Source organism: Sceloporus occidentalis, unplaced genomic scaffold (genome assembly GCF_023333645.1).
Source record: "Sceloporus occidentalis isolate IW3139 unplaced genomic scaffold, rSceOcc1.0.p SCAF_4, whole genome shotgun sequence".
Classification (NCBI taxonomy): Eukaryota; Metazoa; Chordata; class Lepidosauria; order Squamata; family Phrynosomatidae; genus Sceloporus; species Sceloporus occidentalis.
The window spans coordinates 80,244,578-80,258,805 of NW_028316984.1; the positions used below are offsets into that span (position 1 = coordinate 80,244,578).

A 14,228-nucleotide genomic window follows, 5' to 3' on the forward strand; every position below is an offset into this window, starting at 1 on the left:
GTCATTTCAAAACAAAACACCTCATTTTGGCACTGGGTTTTAGTGCAAAAAGACACTCCTTGAAACAGGAATTTCCATCCTGCATCTCGCAGCTTCATGTGATCAAGTCTGACTCCCTCTCACTTTTACAACATGTTTAATAGACATACTTATCCACTAATACCAAATATTGATTTCATTTTTTTTGCTATTCTTTAAGTGTGATTGCATAGTTTTTAAAAATTAAAAAAAAATGTAGCATTAATGTTTATTCATCTTTGTTTACTATTCACTGGTTTTTAAGAGGAAAAGGCATCTTTAAAAGAACTGCAAAACCATTATAGGAATGAGAAGAGGTCGGGTTCTGATACCACAAATACCAATCAGCTAGTACTTCTGTGCACAGTTAGCCTCTGCTAAGAACTGCAAAACTTATCCCATAAGATAAATTTTGAATTAGGAAGTGTACATTTCTATACAAAATGATGAGGATGCTCCCTCAGCCAAGCTGACCACTCAGGGTTGGCAATTTGAACATATGAAAACTTGGATATGGGACCCAGAGCATCATCTTATCAATGCTTGCATGGCTTCAATGTACTGTCATGACCATTCTTCTTAAAAGTAATTTTCCAGGCTCTGATGGGTAGGACCCATGGAGTCCAGTGAGGCTTACTCCAAACAGGGAGGAGCATATAAATGCGGATTAAAAAGACTTGTAAGTCCCAGATTTGTTCCTGTTCTTTCCAGTTTTATTTTGGAGATACTGTACATGCTTGCTTTGTTTATCCCAGAATACTTTCTGTCAGCTTTCAGTACAATAGGAGATTTTAAAAGAAAGGCTTTCCAGGTATAAGGTTGCCATAATTCTCTACTACAAACCAGGACAAAATGTAGGACAAAATTTAGACCAAAATGCAGGATAATTGTAGGATAAAATTTAGCCCAAAATGTAGGACATTTAAGAAAAATGGAGGACCTTAAATGTCCTACATTTTGGACTAAATTTTATCCTACAATTGTCCTGCATTTTGGTCTATATTTTGTCCTGGTTTGTGTAGAGAATTATGGCAGCCCTACCCAGGTAAAGTCACCATTTGTCCCAGAAAACTTGGGAAATGTTGCATTGAAGGAACTAAAAAATGTCCCAGCCAGGTGAGCCACTTGAAGCAGTAGATCCTGGATTTCTCTTTCATTGTGGGCCAGTGGGTAAGTTAACATGCAGCAGCGGTGATGATGCAAGAAGACCAGCTCTGGCGGGAGCCTCATCCTGCCCTGCATGCTCCGGTTGCTACTGTACAAGTATAGCAGTGCCATATTATTCTTCCCCACCTCAATTTCCCTAACAGACCCAGAAGGTGGGAAAGGAAAGGAGGCAAGCAGAGATGGCCTTGTGTTGCATGGTGATTGCATTGGGGCTAGGGCTAGGCAACACAGTGGAGTTTGGCTCCCAAACAGCCTCTAGAGCAGCGGTTCCCAACCATTGTTGGGCCGCGACCCCCATTGGGGATGAAAGTCCCTCCCGTGACCCCCCTGATAGGTTGGGAGGCCAGGAAGGGGCAGGATTTTCGGCTGCATATAAGCCCCAGCAGGCTTTGTGGCCAGAAGTCCCGCCCCTTCCCAGCCTCCCAACCAATTAGGGAGGCCACCAGGGGAGAAGGGATGGGACTTCTGGCCACAAAGGCCTCTTGGGCTTGTAGTCCCGTCCCCTTCTCCCCGTGGTTGCCTGCCTGACAGCCGCGGGAAGGAAGGGAAAGAGGAGGAGGGACCCCCACCCCTTCCCTGCCTCCCCGCGGCTGTCTGGCAGCCGCGGGAAGGGAGGGGAAAAGGAGGAGGTGGCCCCGTCACCAGTGCCGGCACCCACAGGGAGAAGAGGAGGGGGAGGTGGGGGGGAATTCCCAACCCGGCGATCGCTCAGAAAGGGTTGCGCGATCCCCAGGTTGGGAACCCCTGCTCTAGAGCATAAAGGGTATCCTTTTACTCTCTGAGGCTGCTTGGAAGTCTAACTCTCTTCACGCCAGCTAGTGCAGGAAAAGAAGAAAAAACAGCTCTTAGCTCGGTGCTGCTACTGAGGTTGAAACATAATGGTAGAAAAAGTGCAATGATTAATGTGTTGAATTTGCATAATCAGGAACAAAATCTGGGACTTTTCAATCAGTTTGGATGTGCCCAGAGTTAAAAACAGAGCTGGCTTGGCCATTTAGGGAGTCAAAGCTGAAAAGAGTTACTTTTTGTAGCTCTCATTTGAGAGTTTGTGTTTTATTGTAAACACACAGCTCAATAAAGGACCTGGGGGCAAAAAAAAAAAAAAAAAAAAAAAAAGGACAGCAAATTCATATTGTCATCCTTTCCCTATCTCTATGAGCATTATTCCAAGTTTGGAATGAAGCATACCATTTGGTCCTATTCCTTGTATCAAGCCCTAATGGGATTTGGTGTCTATGGCGGGATACAGACTGCCCCTTTGGGGAGGCCTGCACCTGCCCCTTTGCCCGACAGATCAGGGCCTGAGCTGCCACAGCGGCAGCCCCGGAGGCCCCGATCCACCGCTTTTCCAGGCCGCAGGGAAGTGGCAAAATGCCCCTTCCCCATGGCCTGGAAAGGGATGTCCTTGGGGCTTCATGCCCCAAGGACACCCCAACAGTGGTGGGGAAAGCGAGAAAGGGGCCACTCGGCCCCTTTCTCTTTTGATTCGCTGGCGCAGCCATGTAAAGGCAGCGCCAGCGACACAAGCAGCGGAAGGAGCTCCATTTTTGAGCTCCTTCCAGCACCGCTGAAAGGGTGCCACAAGTGCCCTGCAGGAGTGCCAAGACGTAACAGCCGCACCGCCCCCCGTTTGGACGCGACGCGGCTGTTACGTCAAAATGGCGGCTCCCATGTAGACAGGACACTGCCATTTTGATGTCCTGGCGCCATTTTGACGTCCGAGGCAACCCTAGTACATCTCCAGGATGTACTTAAAGGCCCGTCTATACAGGGCCTATATGAATGAAAAAAAAACAACCTTTCTGGGCTCTCTCTGTCATCACAGGAAAATGAATGGCAACCACATGGGGTCATTTTACCAGTGAACAGTGCTAGCATGTCAGCACTCTAGTCCTTTCTGTTTTTTGCCCTGCCTTGGGGTTCGTTTTTTATCCATCCCATCTGCTTCCCTCTCCCGTCTCCATCCTGCCTTTGCATCAAAAGGGCGATAGCCTTTGCACACTGCTCACTTTCCCACTTGGGGCACAACAGAGCATGGGGGCAGTGTCGTGTACACCCAAAGGTCCTGTTCCCAGATTTTTCCATAGGGCAAGGCTCAGTGCCGGCCAGCAGAAACAGTGGCGGGAGGTGCTAGGAGCTAGAGTTGCAAGAGCCTCAGTGGCTGCTGGTTGCTGTGTGCTCAGTGGCTCGGAGCTCTGCACAGGAAGGGCCTTAATTCAGTGTGACGGCTCCACTCATTGCGATAATGAGAACAAAGTGAGGCTGCCGAGCGGCAGCACAGCGCACAGGTGTCAGGCGGCTGGTGCTCCTTGCATCCAAGCATTTCAGAAAAAGGCAAAGGCTGAGGGTGGGGGTGAGGGGGGGGAACAAGTGGCACTTTTTGCCCATCAGCATCTGTGCCAGGAGCCCCTCTAAAACTCCTTCATCTTTGAGCCTGGGCTCTAGGGTATTCTCTCTCCGGACACAGTCATTGCCAGCTCTGCCCTCCAATTCCAAAGATGGTAAGGAGTTTAATTTCACTGGTAGGCCCCAGCCAGCCCCAACAAAATATAGGCAGCTGGTGCCACCTGACCCCACGTGTGGCAATGTTGTGTTTTAGCATCCCAGATGGAACCACTCAGCGGCATGTCAGAAACCTGTTGACATGCGGCGTGCGGGCACGGGCTGTCTCACAGTGTTAGTCTGGGTATGTTTCCTGGACCATGCCACTGAGACCATTGCTAACAGCAATGGCTCTGGTAGGGAAGAAAAATGGGAGAGGGATAAGTCATCGAATGTTGCCAAGTCTGCCATGTAGGACACAGGTCAGAGGGGCAGACGTGCGATGGGATGGGACGCATAGAATGTGTTCCTCTGAGCTCCCCACGCCTGTACGATGATGATGTTTATCTTTGTTTTTGTTGCCAGAAATTAAGCTTGAAAGCAGGAGTATATGTCTGTAAGCCCTCCTTTCACCCCACCCCATTACACACAATCTGGCACCTGTCAGGTTTCTGAAAAAGGAACTCTCCTCATTGTTCCCCCCCTCCCAACTGGCTCCTGAGATCAGCTGCCAAAGGGAAGGATCCATGCCTGAAGTCCATCATAACCCAAAAAAAGGAGTCCCACATCCTGCCCCTCCTCCCTGCCTCCCTCCTTGCCTGCTTGCCTGCCCTGAGTCAATGGGGCGAGGATTATGAGCCATAAAGCCAGTGATCAATGGATGCTGATGGGAATGTTTCCGGTGAATAAAACTAGCACAGGGGAGGGGAGAAGAAGGGGAGGCCAGATGAGGGAGGAAGGTAAACATTTCTCACTGTTCCACTAACAAGCAGAGTTGGGAAGTGGCAAGGTCTTTGGGCAACACAGGATTAGCGCTGAGGACTGGATGGATACCCAGACCAGTACCTCTTTGTTTGTGTATGTGTGTATTTTAGAGTGGGAGTAGGGAACAAAAAACTAGCAAGTGGGTGTGAGCAGCTGATTTTACTTGTTTGTGGTGCTCTTTTACAGTGTTTCAAAAAGCTATTGTTTGGATTGCATCACCCAGAACCCTTAAGCCGCAAAGGGCGGGGGATTCTGAGACTTGTTGTCCAAAAGGGAGCTTTTCCAAGCTCAGCTCCAGTACCATGTGCCCAAGTTTGTAAGGCACAGAAAACCACCAAATCCACTCCATGCAATTGCTTTTGGGGGCAGTGGAGATTAACTTTCAAAGGAGCTTCCTTACTATGTGTGGGCATAATTCAAAGATATAGCCATGATAGTCTCTAGCATCAGTATGAAGAAAGAACTTGTAGCACCTTTGAGACTAATGGGAAGAATTTTAAAAATATTATTGCTGTCTGGAATCATGCCACTCCTGTTGTTGGTTGTGGAGTCTCATAGTAGCAAAGCAAATTTATTCTCCTATGTGCAGGTATGTAAGGGTCCCAGGGCAAAGGAGGCTCAGCATGAAGCTTTCCACACCTGCTATGCAAGAAAGTGTGAATAGGGAATTTGGTTAATAATGAGGAAATGGAGGTGAAGCAGTCAACACCAAAGACCTTGGCCCTGTAGAAACAGAAGTTCTGAGCCCATCTACCTCTTGGCCCATATGAGCCTGGAAATTTTATTCCTTTCTTTTAGTCATTCAGTGTAAGCAAGCATGATGTAGTGGTTTGAGCTATGACTCTGAAGACCTGGGTTTGATTCCTAGTTGGCCATGAAAGCCACTGGGTGACCTGGAAAAGTACGCTCTCTCAGCTTCAAGTGAAGGCAATGGCAAACCTCCTCTGAACAAATTTTGGCAAGCAACTCATATGAAAGGGTCACCTTAGGGTTGCCATAAGTCAGAAACAACTTGAAGGCACAAAGCACACATGCACGTGATTATTCAGTACTGTCCTTATTGGCTCAACTCCATTCTCTCTACTATTAAGCCTTGTTGAAATTTTCTTTCTTGAGATTTGTTAGAAAACTCAGGAAAGTAGGAGAGATTGTTTAATCTCACCAGCAAAGCAAACACAGCGGAATACAGGTGAAGAGGAAAACTAGGTCCACTTATTTCCCAGTCCACATGTCCCCAAATTAAAACAAAGTCTGTTAGGGGCTGTGCAGACAGCCCCTAAAAGGCTGCCTCGAGCCTCCCCTTTTTCAGCCAGATCGGAGCCATGGCAACTTCATGCTGCAGCCCTGTTCTGGCCTTTCCAGGGCACAAAAAGGAGCCACAAAAAGTGGCTCCTTAGTCCTTTTTGCACCCTGAAAAGGGTGTGGTAGCCACAGTACTGTGGCTTTACGGTGCTCCTTTGGTGCTGCATCATGCGGACACAGTACCAGAGGAGTGCCGTGATGCCTGTGCCATGTGGAGTGGTGTGCAGTATCACGCCACCCTGGGGGCAGAGTCAGGGCATGCGTCATGTGGACACTATGCACCAACTCCGCCTGCAAGGTGGCCTTTAAGGCTAGTCTGCACAGGGCCTTAGAGTGAAAATAACAAGTTTACTTACAAAATCATGTGTCTGAAGAAATACACAGGTCTAGCTTCATGTTGCAAAGAAGATGAGGTAGAAAGGTAGAGTACACGCTTAAGAAAGTTTCCTTTAGCATGCAAAAGAAAGAGCATACTGCTCCAGACAAGACAAAGAGGTAGAGAATGACGATTCTCTTCAAGGGGCAAAAGGTGAGGTGTGCTCTTAGTATACAGGAAATGAGGAGGGGCGGTTAGGAAGCAATAAAACTACCATAGACATATATTTATATTCCTAGAAGCTCTCAACATGCAAAGTTGCTATATATCCCAATAAGCCCTTCCAGTACACCCAGAGTTGACCCTACCATTAGGCAGGATGAAGCAGATGTCTCAGGCAGGGATGCAAGATGCTGGTTCTGGAGGGCAGAGATCTCTGTGTGTGGCAGTGGCATGTGACCTGCCCTGAGCCTCATGAATTTACCCTTTCAATTGAAGGTCAGGGCAGTGGAGGAAATAACAAAGTCACACAGCACACATGCATGTGATTATTCAATACTGTCTCTGAAGATGCCAGTCACAGATGCTGGTGAAACGTCAGGAATAAACTCTTCCAGAACACGGCCACATAGCCTGAAAAACCCACAAAAAACTAAAGGTATTTGCTGCTGTGGAAGGGTATTCTAGATTCTTGTAGGACAAAGATTTGCTTTGGAGTTTTCTGGCTCCAAAGCTGCCCCAACTTACCACCACCACCACCACCACCATTACTGTTCTAATGCCAGGTGGTTGTTTGCACTCACATCCCACTCTGCCACCCAGTGCATCCACTGCTCCAGCAATTTCGCTCACTCTGAGGTCAGAATGAGGTACTCAGCATTGGGCACATGGCTGGTCACTTTGTTCTGACTTCAGAACAAGTTACAGGTGGCAGCAGTGGACATGCTGAGCAGCAGAGTGGGATGCATTTCAAACAACTGTCTGGCATCAGAACAGAGGGCATTGGATCTTCCAGGAAGATCTAGAGCAAACAGGAACTTATTTTAGTCTGTATTAGGAGATGTATGCCCAGGGTTTAGTGTGACTGACTCGGGATTTGGAAGGTACAGCCTCCAATCTCCTCACTGAGAGGACAGGGGAGGGTCATTTTATTTGGCCCATGCAGACAGAGTCCTAGTCCAACATTCAAACCACTATATCATGCTACCTTTTGCCTTTCCTTAGCACTGCTTTTATTCCTTGGGAACTGGCAGCAGTGTACTTGTCCCAAGTCCAGTGTCCTTTAAGATGCATATAAAAATTAGAACAAGGTTTGTTAGCTCATCAGAGATAGAATCCACCCAAACTGACCAGTTCATCTCTTTCCACTGTTGCTAAATCAGGTTGCTCTCCATACTTAATTATAGTCAACAATAACAACAAATTTATTATAATGAAAACAGTTAAGCAAGGTAAAGGGGAAACTGAATAAATGGCATGGCAAAATGAAATCTAAATGTAGCTTTAGTCTACACTCGTTTTTAAAATTTCCTACAGCAGTTACTTCCTCGTATGGTATTAGGGTGTGGGGGGGTCTGGGGTCTTTTGGAGCCTAAATGCCATTTCTAAGACAATCTGCTGCTCTAAATACTCTGGTAGTATCCTTCAGCTTCCTAGTTCCTTCCTTCATGGCTTTGAAAAAGGGATTTGCTGGTCTTTCCTCTGGAAGATTCCACAGTTCCACTGACTGGTTCAATCAAGCCTCTTTCCTGACTTCAACCAAAAGCACATATCAGCTTTCTGTGGGGTGAACCCTACCACAATCAATTCATCCTTGCATTTTTGTTATGTTGAACATTAGATAAATAACGCTTAAGATTCTACACCAAGGAAATGGAGTGTAATTTTGTTCTCATGGAGTTACGAGCTGGTTGTTCAATAACACCTTCCTTCATTAGTGAATTGCAACATTGTCTAACCAAAGCACAACTGGATGCACACAGGGATATCATGGGCATCCATGTGCATATTTGCTGTCATACTCAATGGCAGCCAATGCGCAAGTCCATTTTTGTAACCTTGAACAACGTGTGGCCATTCTGCATCAGACAAAACTGCCCTGCTGTTTCCATAGGAAAACTTAACACATGCACAAGACACCATAAGAATTCTGGCTACTGTGTTCACAGTAACAATTTGTGCAGGGCAGCTATGTTAATCTTTTTGGAGCAAAAAAGCAGTATTTTGGGGATCTTAAAGACTAATAGGTTTATTGTTGTGTAAGCTTTCATGTACCAGAATCCACTTCCTCCGATGCAGAAAGTGTCTTCTCCGTTGGCAGGTTGCAGTAGCCACACTGGCTGGAGAACACTCTGGGAATGTTAGTCCCAAATAGTAACTTTCCTAGGCTCCTGTATATATTGAGCTCATGTCTGATAGTGTCAAATCTGTAAATGTATTCCAGCTCAACAGTTTCATGCCAGAGGCAGCTGCTGAAACTCTTTTGTTGAATTATAGCAGCTTTCAAGTCTTTTGCAGCATGTCCAGAGAGACTGAAATGTTCGACATCATGCTCCCTTTCGTGTGTATTTTGCCTAACAAGCTTTGTGTGTGACAGAGGCCCTTGAGCCATTGCTGACTCTTAGCTTGCTCCCCTCTCCACAGCTACTGCCTCCCCTGATATGCCACCAATGAGCACAAGGGAGCTGGTGGCAGCATTCAAAAATCACCTGAAATCCCAACACAATTTGCTTAAGAACCACTCAACAGGCATCATCATGAACTGTGATCTAGGCAAATATTTGAAAGGATGTCATATTGAGGAGGGAGCAAGCTTGTTTTCTGCTGCTCCAGAGAACAGGACCCAGAACAATGGATGCAAGCTACAGGAAAGGAGATTCCACCTCAACATTAGGAAGAACTTCCTGACAGTAAGGGCTGTCCGACAGTGGAACACACTCCCTCGGAGTGTAGTGGAATCTCCCTCCTTGGAGGTCTTTAAGCAGAGGCTAGATGGCCATCTGTCGGGGATGCTTTGATTTGGATTTCCTGCATGGCAGGGGGTTGGACTGGATGGCCCTTGCGGTCTCTTCCAACTCTACGATTCTATGATTCTATGAATTGTTGGCTTATCTCCCTGACAGATCCTGCCTGTTTGCACTGCTGGACTATAATTTCCCACCTAGGGATTCTGGGAAGTGTAGTCCAAAAAAGTAGATTTTCCAAGCTCTACCTGCCCTCCACATAGCTGTAGTGGAGCCAGCATGATTCAGGTAGCCAATGACCTCCACCCTGTTTTCTCATCAATTTTGTGCTCCCACAAAGCAGCATATACTTTTCACAAGATTTGCATCAATGAAACCTTGAATGCCTGTTTCATGCTGTCTTCCTGCTAATAAAAAAAGTTCCCAGCAGAGTAGAAAGAGATGAGCAAGCCTTTGTGACCACACTCAGCATTACCTAAGTATGGTAGACATGACTAAAATGGGCCACCTATCCTGCCTGAGGTGTTGGGAACTCAGCATCTTGTTGGGAGGGCCACAGTGTGGAACCTTCTCATCCCATATAAACAACAGCAGCAGAAGTATCAGCTTTTCTAATTTTTCTTTGTCCCACCTTGCACAACACCATCAGCTTTGTCTTAAGCTTCATGCAACTGCTTTTACAACCCCCAGGCATTAGGTGAAAGAGAAGAAGATGGGAGTTAGACACGACTCTGCCAGTTTTCCCAGCAGGAGATCGCTCAGCAGCATAATTTCTTGGGAGGGGGAAAGAAAGAACAATTTTCTCAAGCTGCAGGGCATGCTGGGGGAGGCAGTCACAGTGGGAGACATTTACATCCCCCCTTTTCAGTGAGGATACCAAGCAGGGTACATGCCACTACACCCTGCTGTTGAGGTTTAACTGAGGGAGGCCTGGTTCAATCAGGGCAAGGCCTTCATCTGCACGCAGGTCTTTAGAGTAGCTTACATAGGAGCTAGCGTCAGTCAGTTGCTCCTGGGCAGAGAGCTATTCATCTCTGAATAGGTGCATCATAACTGTGCTGGACCTACCATTAGGCAGAGTGAGGCAGCAGATTTAGCATGTCATGAAAGGCCAGTAGAGTGTTGGTTATTGATTATCCTCCTCCTCCTCTTGGTTTTAGTGCCATGGAAGGGGGATTTTTCTACTTGATATGCCAAAGTAACTTGGCTGAATTTGAATACTATGTGCAAATGGTTTAAGTGGCTGGGGTCTAATCTGCACTGCAGGAATAATGCAGTTTGACACTGCTTTAACTGCCATGACTCAGTGCTATGGAATCCTAATATTTATAGTTTGTTGTGGTATCAGAACTCTGAGATAGAGAAGGCTAAATATCTCACGGAGCTACAAACCCTAGAATTCCATATCACTGAGCTATGGAGGTTAAAGTGGTGACAAACTGCAATATTTCTGCAGTGCAGATTAGACATGGGAGGTACTATTTGCTGTTCTACCTCAAGCAGTAGAATGTCCTAAGACCATTCTACAATGTTTACACAAGCACAGCCCTTAAACTTGTTCAGGAACTATATCTTGTCACCTGGGCCATGATTGGCCTTTTGCCTCTTCACCTGAAGTTTCTTGTTTGTCCTCCCTTGCTGATGTGAATAAGTGTGAGTTGGTTACTCTGCAGTCAGTGTCACTTCACACTATGTAATCCTGTAGGCTAGATATCATAGAATGTTAGGAGGTGATGATAATAATAATAATAATAATAATAATAATAATAATAATAATAATAATTACAGTGGCTTTGAGCACACACGTTCAAGTTGCAGGGAGCACACGAGGTGCAAGGAGTGGCACGTCCCATTCAGATGAATGGGGTGTGCACCCATGGCGCACATGCACGCCGCCACGCCGCCACACACACGAGCCCCATTCAAGTGAATGGGCCTTGAGCATAGGCAGAATTCGCCTTACGCATGGGGAGGGGGTCTGGAACGGATCCCGGTGTAAGGCAAGGTTCCACTGTATTTATAGCCTGCCCAATCACAAGGAATCCAGGCAGGTTACATCAATAAAAATACAGAGAATACAATAAAATAAAATACATTAAAATAAGATAAAAGAGAGTGACGTAAGTCACATAATTCACAGCTAGACCTGATGGAACTGGGCCTGTCTTTTTCACTCCCTCCCAGTTCTGATGATGACAGTAGGTACGGAGGGAGGGTTTTCTTCTTGAGGCAAGAATTTTATTTTAATTAATTTTAATTTAATTCTTCTCATTAAATTTAAGAGAAGAATTGGTGGACAGAGTGACGTAAATCACAATAAACGGGGAGAGGAACTAGGTAGTGAAGGCCTACCGGAAGAGATCCGTCTTAAGAGCCTTCTTAAAGGCTGTAAGAGTAGAAATGTGGCGGATCTCCTTTTGCAGGTCATTCCATAGCTTTGGAGCAGTGGTGGAGAAGGCCCTCTGGGTAACTGAGGTTCGTCTAGATTTTTTTGGCTAAAGTAGATTCTTCCACGAGGACCTTAGAGTGCGGGACGGACAGTGCAGAAGAAGGCATTCCCTTAAGTATTCTGGTAGGGTTGAGAGATGGGATGGTCCTGCCTAGCTAGCTTATTGATTCTGCCCAGGGCTCAACTCAGGCTCAGCTTGGAATCTGCATGGTGTGGAGACATCTTGGTTTTGGGCTAGCTGAGGCTCAGAAGTTGGCTGTAACTTTCAGGTTAAGACATTTTGCCTTTTACAACTTGAAGCCAATGAAACTGGCACTTGAATCTTATCTCAGCAATCGGATGGGGTCCCCTGACATATATGTGAGGTCAATCAGCTTTTATAAGTGCAGGACAGCCTGTGGGGCTTGGCACACAGAGCTCTGTCCTTATAGGGAGGATTTTAGCTGGGAGCTTAAGAGGGATCTCAGGGTCAGGGGCTTCCATCTAATACCTGAAACAATCACCTCATAGCAGAGCTGGCTCTCACAGTTCTCCTATAAATTTTGAACCCTCCTGATAGTAAGAAATAGGAGAGATGCCCTATCCCTTTTGGAGACCAGGCCCAATATTTGTACAGATGTGCCCTGCTTGCCACAAGGCCTCCCCCAAAGCATGTCCAGGGCTGACAGGTAAATACCAGACTATTTTTAGTAGACCCACTGCTGTGTGCTGCAGCTGTTCCTTTCATTCAGATGAACAGATTTACCTCAATTTCACATACCAGTGAGGCACAAGCCTAATCTCCCTGAAATTAACCTTTCCTGCTTCCTAGAATGCCATTCCCCTGGGCCTGGCCACTCAGGATCAAAGACTAATCTTCTGGTAATGAGCCAGAACTAGCGCTGACTGTCACCATATTCACTGGGCCATGCCTGACAGCTTCACCTTCACCAAAGGAGTTACTGTCTTGACCATTATCTGAGCCCTAGGGAGAGAGAAAGAGAGTGAGTGAGTCATTTGGTAGGAGGACACCTGACCTTCATTGTTCACAGACAGGTGGGTGCTTTGTAGTTAAAGGCACTAGGGGGTAGCATGATGCAGTTGTTATCATGATTGGCTAGACCTCAGTAGTTGTTCACCTCAATCTGCCTGCTGCTCTCTACAGCCTTGGAATAATGTGGGCAGAACATAAAACACTGGTCAAATGGCAAGCCCTTTTGTTTCATTTTTGACAATGAGAATTCAGCCTTCAGTCAAAAGCATAAAGTTTATAACCTACCCAGATTTTGTCCATCTGGATTAGGTACTACGATTGGCTATATTGCTGGCCCTCTCGACACCAGCAGAAGTGGTGTATACACTATGTCCTGGTTGATTACATGGTGCATACAACCTGCTCCTCTGAAAGCTGAATGTGATTGTAACAACAATATTTTTTGTTAGGGTACATTTGCTGGAATTTAGTATTTGGTAATTTGTATATTAAGCAGAGCATCAGCATATCTCTGGTATATCTGCCTGCCACAAGGCCTCCCCCAAAGCATGTCCAGGCACTGGTAATAAACAAGATATTCTAGTAAGATAAAATAAGACTCATTTTATTGTTACAAAGAATCCATTTAATATTCAGGAAAACAGACAGTCTGTAGAAAAATTATACTTTGGTACAAGAGTTCATAAAAGCTGACTTTCATGTGTGAAAGTAAGTGGGGGAAGATGTCTGTTTCCATCTTGGACCTAAAGACAGGAAGAAGAGAGAACAAAGACTTGTAAACTCAGCTCTTAACCTTTAGGAGAGAAGAGAAGGAGATAGGAAGTGACCTCTTTTGCATCACACTGACCAAGGGAACATAGAGAGATAAACAGGATGTCTCCAGCCAGGGAAGCTCTCTCTCTACTCCCAATTATCATAGAGACAAGCACTGATGTAAACTTCACTTCCAGCAGCATTTACCTGTGCAATGCAACTTTGGAGATAGTAGGGCCCTGTGCACACTTATTACTGCAGTATTTTAAGAGTCACAATGTTTAGATAAATATTTTGGGACAGTCTAGTTTGCTCTAGTAAATGTCATACCCTAAAAATGATTTTTGGATTATTTTCCTCTGGTATTATGGTTAGAACAAGGGAAGGAATCAAAGAATCATAGAGATTCATAGAGTCATAGAGTTGGAAGAGACGACAAGCAAAAGACACTCCAGAGATTGTTGGACTGTAGTTCCCAGAATTCTAAACCATAGCACTGTTGGGACTTGGGGTCAAAGAATACCTGGGGAGGGGTGTTCAATTCCCAAATTAGGTGTAGTGAGTTGGCACTGGGATTGGGAGAATTAGAGTCAAGTGGTGGCATGGAGTTCACTGGGTAACCTTGGGCCACTCACATTCTCTCAGCTTGACCTACACCACAGTGTTGTTGGTTTGTTTTTTTTAAAAAAAATGAAAATAAAGTGAAGAGAAGGAGAACCATTTGTGCCACTTTTGGTTCTCTGAGGAAAGGCAGTATATAAATGTAACAAATGGATACCTATAAATTTTATAGGTTCAATTTTTCAAAGATTCCTGCTTACATTGTAGCCCAGGCCATCATCACCCTTAACATCCATTCCCATCACTCAAAATCAAGAACAAGAAATTAAAACAAGGCCCAATGGACTCCACTTTCCCCTTAAATGGCCCATAGATAGTGGCACTGTTGACATTGTAGTGTTCTCCTTTTCTATTTTACTT

At 45.7% G+C, this 14,228-nt stretch overlaps 1 protein-coding gene across 1 annotated transcript in view; it reads left to right on the top strand.

Annotated features, from left to right (window-relative positions):
• Positions 1-14,228, top strand: part of ASIC4 (acid sensing ion channel subunit family member 4) — a 332,901-nt gene that overhangs the window by 5,555 nt on the left and 313,118 nt on the right. The window lies entirely within an intron of this gene.